This window comes from Bactrocera neohumeralis, chromosome 6 (assembly GCF_024586455.1).
Source record: "Bactrocera neohumeralis isolate Rockhampton chromosome 6, APGP_CSIRO_Bneo_wtdbg2-racon-allhic-juicebox.fasta_v2, whole genome shotgun sequence".
NCBI classification, from domain to species: Eukaryota; Metazoa; Arthropoda; class Insecta; order Diptera; family Tephritidae; genus Bactrocera; species Bactrocera neohumeralis.
In genome coordinates, this window is record NC_065923.1 from 66,381,079 (window position 1) to 66,393,285 (window position 12,207).

Below are 12,207 nucleotides of genomic sequence, written 5' to 3' on the forward strand. Positions count from 1 at the left end.
TTTATCTCTTTCACGTTTGATCTTATCATAGATAAATACGGATATTCACTAGAGAGCTATTCTATTTCAAAATGAATAGATAGTCGCAGGTGGAGAAATAGTTGGTAAAACTATTGCAAGTTGCCAAAAAGAGTACCAAATCGCTGAGCAGTAATAATGCTACCTATTTTACAGTTATTTGGGAAAAACCATGGTAAACGTGATCCTGGCAAAAGTAGAGGTAGTCTCATTTTTCCAAAAATGTGGTTAAAGTATCCAAATTTTGCCAATCAAAAAGTCTAACATCCAATTTCCACTTTATTGGCAAGCATACATCCAATATTCTTTTCTAAATTTAAATCGCATGCGATAAAATTTTCAAAGTAGTAAACATTTTCATTGCCCGAGCAAGAATTTGTTTAAAGAAAATTAAGACATCCACGGTGTTTCTCATCTTTATACACAAATATTTTTATGATACTTTTCTGCTTGCCGTTGAGCCATCAATTGAGTTTAATTTGTCATATAAAATGATTTGAAATGACAAAGAAGGGCGCTTGTATGCTTGTCAGTTGCTAATACTACGGCTTTACACGCACAATTCATGTCGAGCTCAGTTTCGTTAAGTGATTTTACACGCATTCATACATACATGCAACGTTATATACCAATCTAAGTGTTTGTATTTGCGCGTGCTCATTAATCCCAAGTATTTGGAGGCCTTTAAAAAGAGATAAATCGCTTGACATCGAGATATTGATGTGCCAAATTAAGTATATGGTAAAAGCAGTGACGCATTCGTGACAGCTTGTAAGCTTATAAAAACCTTCGTTCTCGTCAAACATTTTTCATTTAATTAAGTGCTTTCTTCTGTACAGATCGGTAGGTGTGTGTTAGGATTTATGTGTGCGTAGATACATACGTATAGCGATGTCAACTGGATAAGGCATTGAATTTTCGCTTGTTTGCCTTCTGGAAAATTTTGTTCATTGAAGCAACCCTTGCATAAATTTCTTTGAAAATAAAATACAGGTTAGTTTATCGATAATTAATATGACTTGAATATTTTGTTTATATTATCTTTAATTATTCATTGCAATAATTTTATTTAAGGAATTATATTGGCAAATATCGAAGACTTTGCAAGTTAAATGTGGAAATATTTAGCTCAAAACAGTTTCCCCGGGCGATCGTTTGAGTTTGCTGAATAGCCAGAAGTCACACGAAGCTAAATCAGGCGAATACGGTAGTTGCGGCCAAATATTGGTTGAAAATTTGGCGAAAAACTCCCGAAGAATCAATGCAGTATGTGACGGTGCATTGTGGTGGTGCAAAAACCAGGATTCTGGCCTCTTTTTACGCGAATAGCTTCACGCAAACGACGTATAATACTCAGACAGCATTCCTTGTTGACAGTTTGGTCGGTCGGAAGGAATTCAGAGCGCACCACACCTCGATAATCGAAGAAAATTGTCAACATAGTCTTAATTTTTGACTTGCTTTGGCGTGGTTTTTTCGGATGAGCTCAACTTTGTTATGATATTCGGCCAATTGATCATCTGCTTCTGAGTCGTAAGCATTGATCCAAGACTCATCGCCAAATATAATAATATGTTTCATGACATTCTCGTAGTTGAAAAGCATTTTTTCACAGACATTAACGCGACTATGTTTTTCGAAAAAATTTAATGATCTTGGAATCACTTCACTGCTTTCACTATTCTTAGGTCCAAAAGATCTTTCAAATTGATTTTCACTGGTCCTTCCGATATTCCAACGATGTCAGTAAGATATCTTACTGTGAATCGTCGATTCTCAAGCACCAGTTCCTTTATTTTATTGACGTCTTTATCATCAGTTGATGTTGATGACCGTCCTGGACGTGGTTCGTCGTCAACGGGTTCTTGACCCTCATTGTACATATAATTTGTATCAATCAAAAACACTTGCTCGCGGCAAACAATTATCACCGAAGGCCTTTTTCAACATTCTGAATGCTTCGGCACCAGAAATTTCATTTCGCACCTAAAATTTAATGGAACTTCTTTGTTGAATAATTTAACTCATCATAAAATTCACCAAATGGACGAATATTTATTTCAGAAAGATAAGCGTATACCAAACACTAATGATTATTGTTATGTGATATTTGGCACAGACGTTGCTGACTATCATACCAACCTAGAAAAGAAAATATTTCAACGAATGGGTTTTCCCGCGCAATTTAAATTAAAAAGTCTTACTATTTTTTGCCCATAGCGATGTAGTAGTATACAAATATTTGTGTTTAAATTATCTTTACTCTTGGCTTCCATTTTATATTTTTTTGTTAAACAGCAACAAAATATTTCAATTCGAACTGAGAATCACTCGAGCAGAAGTTATATCTTTAAAAACTTGTTTTGCATAGCAACAAATACAAGCATGGATTAACAAGAATAGTTTTGTATTTATAATAATTATATTTTATTCGTAAATATTATGTATAAAGTGGAAAGTTCACACACATTTGCTGCCTAGCATGCAAGGACTAGCCACTTCACACATTTGCATATGATTAAAACAAAACTGGAATAGCTTTCCGCACGCTATATGCTTCCAAAGTACCATTAAATAGATAAACATACATACGTTATATTATATCCCTAACAATAATGCTAAATAAATGGAGACATTTTGGCAAGCGAGATATTTTCAAATTTACATTTAGTTATCTGTATATTTGGAGGCATATTTGTATATTGTAAAGGTATATAGCAAAGGGTATATGTACATATATGCTTATACATAAATACATATGTATCCGCACAATCATATGTTTATGCATATCTGCAAATTCATGTGGGGATATCCACTATTTTATTCATATCTCCAACTACCCATGAAATTGTGTGTTGCTATGTATGTTGGGTCATTTTCGCGTATATTTGGCAAACGCACTGAACCGTTATTTATTGGCAGTTAAAATATTTTTCGCCAATTAAGTTTTTGAAAACTTTGTTCTAGGCATTTTTGGCTCAGTTTAAGAAAGAAAGAAAGAACTATTTGCTTGTTAACAGATTGTGGAACTTAATTTTATATGGAAACTTGAATATGGATATAGCGATAACAACAGCGAACTTTGCAGACAGCGTTAAACGTATAAGTCGTTATCATTAATATTTGTTTAGAAATGCATATGGATATTACAAAATCAAGGCTCGAATCTTTACACTACAGGAACACTAGCGCTCGTGTTATAATCGGAGTAGTATAAACGCCTAAGAATATGCTATAGAAGTAACTTATGAATTTATAAAAAATATTGTAAATATTTTTATAGGCAAACTCGCACATGCATTATAATAAAATGAGTATAGTGCAAGAGCCTAAAAGTAAACTAATTAGCGCTTAATATAAAATGAAGCTTTGAAAATTTCAATTTATTTGAAATAAAAACTTAATAGTTTCAAACTTTTTTTTTAAAACGTGAAAATTAGAAGTAAAGTTGCTAACTAATTGCCGTCTTAAGCTAAATATCCTTATTTCTCAAATCTAGTACCAAGAAAAAGCGTGAAAGTTACTTAAATGGCTTTAGACGCAACGGTCATTTTATAGTTATATGATACAGATATGAAAAATAAAATGAATGAACGAAATGAAGACACCCACATGTATGCTAAAATAATCAAATTTACGTGAGCGCCTTAAAGCATGCTATGAATTGCTTAAAGTGGCAGTAAAACTTCAAAACTAAATATTATAAATAAATTCTGAAATTATGTGAGGATTGGAAGTATATACAGTTGAACTTGCATAACTCGAACTTCTATAACTCGAAATTCTCCATAACTTGGACTCTTGAATTTGCAATAGAAGTCACATTTCATACAAATTTCCTTTCATAATTTGAAGTCTCTCTAACTTAAAGTTTTTTTGTGGATTATTGTAATAGAGTTAAGGAATTTCAACAGTATATGAAACCAGCAGTCATAATGCGCGTATATTGCTTTATAAACTTTCACCCAATCACTCCAAAATAATTGAACACCTAAAGGTATGCTATGAATATTATTGCCTTACATTAAACTAGTAATGACATTTTCCAACCAGTTTACCGTTAATTTTGAATTTTTATGAATTATTTTTTTTATATATATTCTTTATGTATTCCTTTATAATAAAGAAATATAATTATAACCACAAGCACTGCAGTATCATACTCGCTTATCAGTTAAAAAAATTAAATCAAAATAAAATTTCAATACGAAACATGATAATAGCGTTTAACCACAAATGCCATACCAAAAAAACTAAAAACAGTTATTTCTCCACCAATTGATTGGAGTTTGTGGGCTCTTTCGAAAAATAAAGCAAGTGATATGTGCGGTCCAGCAACTAACAGTATTTTATGTCAACAACAAAAACTAAAACTTTTTTTTTTTTTGTAAAACAATTTAAAACTGCGTATAAATAACATTTATTTATTGCCTACAAGTAGCCTTAAAATTGATAGAAATTAATAAATTTCTGGTTCAAAGCAATTTATGTTAGTAGTGGTGAAAAAGTGGCTTATCAGTGCAAAGCACGATAACAATTGCATATATTTCGTTATATAATAATTCTCTTTAATCAAACAGCAGTTTTTCATGCTACTTACAGGCAATTTTTGTTCAATTTGACCGAAAAATGTTTGTGGTGTGGTTGGGAAATCAAAGCAATAGAGTTTGCGATGAAAAATCCATGTTTTCTATTATTATACGGAAGTGCTTGGCTATTTTCTTCATGTGAAAATTAGCCAGGTTTTCAACTTTGGAACAACAAAGCTGTCAAAGAATATTTGTCATAAATGACAAGTCGTTTTTCAAAGTGTAGGAAGTGTTTGTTGGACAGAAGTGTCTGGGCAAGCTGGGCAGCAGTGGAAAGTGTTGCCAGAAGTAAGCAACTTCACCACTACTGATCAAGGCCACGAAATCATGGAGGGCATTGAAATGGTAGATGAGATTGCAAAGAATAATTTACAGCTAACACCCGAAAACGTGATCAAATTGGGAGGAAACCCATGCATTGTCTAAACGAGGATCTGGACAGAAGCATGGTAAAGAAAGTAAAAACCCGATGGAGCGAGCAACTTAGGTGCAAGACTGCAAAAGTCATGTGATCGGAAATACTCAAAATTCCTATAGGCACTCGTTAAAAGAGGCTATAAGAACATGAATACTACCTGGTCACAGTCTGGTGGCGACTCACGCCCGCAGAATGGATCTGACAGATCGAGAAGACTGCAGGAAATGTCTAGATCAAGGCTCTAGGGAAGCAATGGAAGCATTTCTTGTGCACTTGCCCGTGCTGGCAAGACTACGTTTAAGCATCTGGGCTCCTCACGGTATGATACACCGGAGGAGGCATCGATAGTAAGGCCAGCTAGTAACTGAACTCCATCTGGTATCACAAAGAGCCAGAACTGGTCTAGGCGTGGCTCATGGGTCTACCAGATCAAGCCAACCTAACCTATTAAAGCAATATATTTTATATTTTCAGTTAAAACTTCAGGTTTCACATATCTTTATCATTCATTAACCAGTTAAGGGTGAAAAGAAAATTTATAGCTATTTTTAATTACAGTCTCTACAGCCTCACCCCATTTTAATCCTATGCTTTTGCCATTTCTTATTTAGGCTAAACTCTTCTTCTTCTTTATTGGCCAAGACACCGCTCACGCAGTTATAGTCAAATTTACAACAGGGTGAACTCACAGCCGACAAAAATATGAGGGTAAAACTCATAAAATCATACATATATGCTGCGTCAACAAAAAACTGCTATGTGCGGTCATAAATAAATTTTATCAACTAAATAGTGTTAAATGTAAGAAAAAACTTTTTAGCAGCATTTTAGGCGTCAAAGGCAATAAAACTACTTTAACTTGCGAACTCAGCACCATTTGACGAAGAAGTAATGTTGAGAAAAACAGTGTCGAAAAAAATACCAATATAGATAAACATAATGTGACTTTTCGCGAACACTAAAAAAAACATGAGCGCCTAAAAGCATGCTACAGTGTTTACATAATGTTTCAAATAAAAAAATATTACATTTATTGTAAAAACAAGTGAAAATTACTAAGAAATTTTGTATAAAAATCATGATTCTCTGGAAAATTACTATAAAAATTACAAGCCATCCTAAAGGTATGCAAATATGAGGATCTAAAGTTCACTTTCGATAGGTTAATAATTGATTGTGTAAATAACTAAGTATGCGATGGCTATATTTATGTAGCTATTTTCAATCCTAACACGCGCAATCTTAAGCGCGTTGCGCCTAAAATAACACAGCACCAAAAGTCAGAATTTATAAAAATAGTTTCTTATAAAAAGCGTTTAATGTAAAAATAGCAAACACATATATGCAAATTTTCTTAGACCATAAGCCTTTGGAGACAGCTCCTATATATTCAAAGTTGATAGCGGATGACTTGACACGCATGCCTTTAATAGCCCAAAGTATGCACAAATTTGCGTTAAAACATTTTTATATACCCTTATAAATTTTTGGCATACATTAGACGCACGCAACAGCCGGTCTCAAAAATCTCAGCATCGCACAGCAGCAAGAAGCGTGTACACAGTTTGCCGTTAACATTAATCAACAACGCTTGGGCGCCTAAAAGGTTGCTTGCCTTTGCCACATACAACACTTATTTGCTATGCCGCACGTTTTTTTTCGTTTTTTTTCTCGTTTTTCTTTTTCTCTTTTTCTTTTGTTTCTGTTTTTTATATTTCTTGGTTTTCGGTGTGTCTTTTGCACTGTTTACCCGTCCATTGCACACACTTTGCAAAGGCAACGACCAAAAAAAATATTTACCTTTAAGAGATAATTTGAAATTTATTTGTTTAGTAACTAAGCCGGTTCTAGGCTTTCATTTGCATGCTCGTGTACGTGGCGTGTAGGTGAGTGAAAATACATATGTATGTCCAACGCACGTGTGGAAATTTTTTCATAGTTTCTTTGATTCTTTTTTGCAAGGGAATTTCCAGGGCATCTAAAAACAGTTTAAACACCTCACTTTGCTGCCGCATGCTTAAGTGTGTCTTCCTCTTCCTATTTTTGAGTCTCCAAAAAACGTTTTCCATAACTCGTAGCTTTGCTCGTGTGCATTTGTAAGGGGTTTCTTTAATTTTTTCCTCACGTACGTTTTCTGTGCTTCCCTTTTAGACAATTTGCTTTGAATTTGCGGTGCAAAAACTTCGTCTTCCGTTTGCTGTTTCCATACTTGTTTGTGGAAAACTTTGTCTAAAGACTTTATTGCTGTATGTGCTTTTGAGTTTGTGGAATTTTGTTTATCACTTTTCAGGCACACACACATAAACGCTTACTTGCGCGCTTATTGTTTCCCTTCCCGAGCAGAATTGTCTTAAAAATTTTGCTCATATAACTTTAATAACGGTAAATAAGTGCGGTACTTTGTTAGACAATTTGGAGGTACATAAGTACAAAGTGATGTCTGCATATGTTTCGTAACTGTTTCCTAGTATTCGAAATGAATTGGAGCAAGAAAGCGAAGACAAATAGAGAAACATATTTGAATATGTTAAAATTTTTGTTTAACAGAAGCGCCAAGTATTGTTTTGTCACGGGGATGGAAAATCGATAAGTCCATTTTTGAGCGAAGCAGTCAGCTAAAGCTATTTAATTAGATATGTGGGCTAGGTATTAGTGGCCGAGTGCTTAGAGCACATCTTTTCCACAGTCCAAAATATATATTGAAGAGGGTGTATGAAAATATGAATTCAACTAAAAGCCGCAATAATCCAAGTCCGTGTTGTTAAAAATTAAATCGTAGACTATGCCTTCTTCTTCTACTTTTTTGGCGTAGACACATCTTACGCGGCTGTAACCGTCTCTCATCTAAAGATATTTTGTTCTTTTCATTGGGGGTGGTTCTTCACGTGGCGAGTCTCAAGCCCAAAGGACACTTGATCTAAGACCGGAAGTCGTGAGCTGCTTGAGACATATGTAAAAGAATCGTTTCTGGTCACTCCCAAGTGTATGGCGCTCAGAGAACTTTTCTCACTTGCGTGAATTTCTACATATATCTCCATCCTCCACACATGGATATATCCTGCAGAATATGCCTTCATTCAACAAAAAAAAGCGGGAAATTCAGTTTTTAAATTAAAATCTTAACAGATAATAAAACCTGCTCCGCTCTAAGAAAATATTTACTTTGAACACAGAACTTTGCTCTTAATCCAGAACTTTGTCTTTGAATATTTCCTAGAAATCAATCGTTATTCCAGGAACAGACAAAAACACTTAATATTAATTTCAAATGCTCAATCGTTTGTTGTTTTTGTACACAGGTATACATGTCGGCAGAAGGATACTAAACTGCTATTAAGGTCAATTGTACGAGCATCAAAAATATGCTACCTAAAACAGACATTCTTACTTACATAAGTGTTTAATTGAGTTAATATATTGGGTGATCCCTACAGTAAGAAAGAAAAAAATTAAAACAGATTATAGCTCTAAATGTTAAGCTCTAAATTGGTGTAGTCATAATGCAAAAAAAGTTTTAATACTCCAATATATTTTTTAAATGGCCACCCTAATGTAAAACAATTAATTCGACTAAATATAAATACCCCGCCCAGAAATAGCATGTCTTCTTTTAGCACTAAATACAAACACCAGCACTTTTTCTGAACAAATATCAAAGCGAGCGAGTAGTTAGATTAAGTGTGGTAAATTCAGTGTTGGAAGCAATTTTCGAAGATCATATTAATCGAAATGTTTCAAAATTGATCAAAAGCATCACCACTTTTTATTTAAATTTTAATATTTGTATCTATTAAATACATATATTTAAATAAACTCTGGCAATTTAAAGTCCAATATATTCGCCGATCAAGCGGAGGGCATGCAATGATTCAATATGATATTTTATGCAGTCACTCATACGCACCTACGTACAAAGAAACAGTTCAATGCATACCAAGGGTTTGCTCATACTCATCGACAAACAACTGATTTACAAGACCTAATCGACGAAAGCAAAGCGATTTTGTTTTTTTTATAAGTTAGTTTTATAATGTGTTCAAAATTTATTAAAAAGATTGAGCTGAGAGAAACCATAAATATTGTCTACAAGATGTTTAAATGAACACGAAGCCAACTTGCTCTGCCAGTTAGGGCTTTTCTGAACTTTCTAGTAGTTTCTTAGAAAATATAGCTTATTTTCAGTGAAACAGCTTTTTGGATTATTGTGTTGTGAATTATATTTCGATAGAGCCAAGGTTAATGACAAAGCGTTAGGCTGGTCCAGGATAAACATTTTTTTTTTTGGCATTCAAGTACACTTTGGGATCGTAAAAATTATGTAAGAGTGTAAAGTAATTTTGTGCCTGTTCAAACCGCTTTAGTGGCGAAGCACAGTTACTCTAAGAACAAATTATAAAAGTAAAGTTTTTCAAATAGGAAATCATTTGCACATGAAGATGTTAAAAATCTATTATAATAATAAATAATAATTATTTTTAAAATTTGTAGCCCTAACTACTTACACATATACATCAAAAACTTTTAATTTAAAAATATATTTAGCATTATATATTTTCCACGAAATTTAATTTTATGCCAATCTCAACAGTTTTTTCAACTAAATCATTAATCTTTTTACCCACACCAATTCGCGCGCATTTATCAAATTTATTGAAGCATATGAAGGCAAACAACTATGCCTTTTAATGGTGATAAATTGCTGAGCTTGACCAGAGTTATAAATAAATTATGAATTGGCGCCACAGTGGGCGGATCACAAACAGAATTTGAAAGGTGTTTTACTTATGTTTTGTTTTTTAATAAATTGATTTTGCGTTACGTACACGTATATTATGCATAAATTATTAATTTATTTAATCAATTCATGTTAATGATTTCTTAAATGCATTAAACCATTTTGGTATGCCTTTGAACTTTTGTTATTTGTTTTAAGAAGCGATTTTTGGCGCTTTGATTTTGAATGATTTTTAGCACAAATGTTTCAAATAAATTTTTATGAGCTGTAATTTATATTTTTTCAATTTAGGTTAATTATTACACCTTTATTTTCATATTTTCCAAACATTGAAAGGCATAAAAAATAATTGTGTTTTTCATATTTTTATAAAAAAAATTAAAAATGTACAAAATTTATTTCCAGTCATAAAATTAGTTGAATAAACAAGCTAGCATGTTCAAAGCAACTATTGTTTATGAAATATTTTTATATTTTCGTAATTTTTACAAATTTACGTCTATTTAATATCCACAACTGCGCGTGTTTTCAGTCATATTTATCTAGCAACATGAATATCTAAGTATTTGTATGTATGTGTGCACGCTTTTCACTTGCTAACCTGCCACTAACACTAGTTTTGAATTACCATAAAAAAGTGCTTATGAAAATTGCTTTGAATTATGCCCACCATAAGCAATTACCTGCTCTCCTCACACACCGTAGCTACTTGTCAACTTAAGAGACCATATCTTACACATGCTGCTGTCACAAAATTTACTGGGCACTTGTGCATAATCAAATAGTCAAGAGAACTTTGTTTTCGGTGAGTTCTTTTAGCGACTTCAAGGCCTGCGGCAGTCAAAAAGCCAGTCAATAACATGTTGCAAGAAATAAATTTGGCCTAACAGACGCATAATAGCTACAAATAAAGATCTATGCATGTATGTGTGCGGATTAGTGCGCTTTTATTTAAATGAATTTGTTGTTACGTGCGCCCAAAAGGTCGACGTTTTAAAAATTGTCGTCTGTATTGCAAATATTTGCATGCAATAAATTTATGTCGCATAATAAAAATACCATAAATATTGGCAAGCAAATAGAACGAATGCATGTAATTTATGTAGAATTTTATTGCTGTAAAGCCAGAGATTATTGTTTGTGAGAGACATGAAAAGTTGATGTACTATTTGTAGATATAAGAAAATAATTTTTATGCAGGAAAATTACCAATGACTTACTGGTTTTAAGAAACCAAAAGAATCATTAAAATTCATTAAAAATATTAATATATTAAAAAAATATATATAGATACTTGTATATTTATTTAAAAAACTAAAAATAAAAAAAAATTAAAAAATATGTATATTTATTTATTTATATACTTCTAAAATTTTTTATTTACCAGCATCTACTCTCTCATTACTCAACTAATAACAGCTCAGCTTCTCACTTCTGTTTACAATAAAATAAAAACGTTCATCATACGCCACGTGCTACCCCTAGCTGTTAAGCAAGCATAGATAGAGGCGTCACATTTTTCGATTGTTCACGTCAACAGCTGATAGGATAGATGTTGTGGACATTTTTGGCAGCAATTTTTGTTTGTCATACAAGCTTGTCAACTGTCATAATTTACATTCTCTTAACAAGAATACAAGCTTAATATACATATATTTATATTATTGCACGAGTATATGTTAGTATAGTTAAATTAAAATTTTCTTTTATATAGATGAGAAGATTAAAAGTAAGATTATAAGAAAAAGGCGCTCGAATGTGTTGTTAAAGCTTAACAATAAGTTACAAAATCAGCACTTATCTCTCATCATCAGATATGAAATCTCCCACTTTAACCTTAAATTGTCTATTTTTTAAATAAGACTCCAATTTTTATACAGTTCCAAAGGTAGAATTTTTTTAATCTTATATAAAAGGCCTTCATTCCACAACTTATCAAACGCCTGAGCTACGTCTAGAAATATTGCTGAACAGTTTGTGCTCAAATGGTTTTCTTATTTCGTTAGTAATTCTATTTACTTGCTCTATTGTGCTACGTTTTGCACGAAACCCGAATTGTGGGTTGCTATTATATTATTTTCGAGGAGGAAAGGAGACATCTTTGATAGTAACACTTTTTCAAATACTTTAGCAGTGCAGAATAGAAGACTGATTGGTATGTATGAAAACGGCTGTGTTAAGTCTTTCCCAGGTTTATCTATCAAGATAATCTGCGACTTTTCCCATGAAATTGGATAGTATCCGAAACTAAGAAATGCATTGAAGAGCAAAACGAGAACCTTTACAGCAATATTCGGTAACTGAGTTAGCATTTTTGAAGTAAGATTATCCTATCCTTTGGATTAAGTTCTTTTATGATTTTAAAAATTCTTAAAAGACTCGAGCGACTCGTTAGCTATGTCAGATAAGATTGACAGCTTATAGTTGTTCTTTGGGCAATTAGGTTG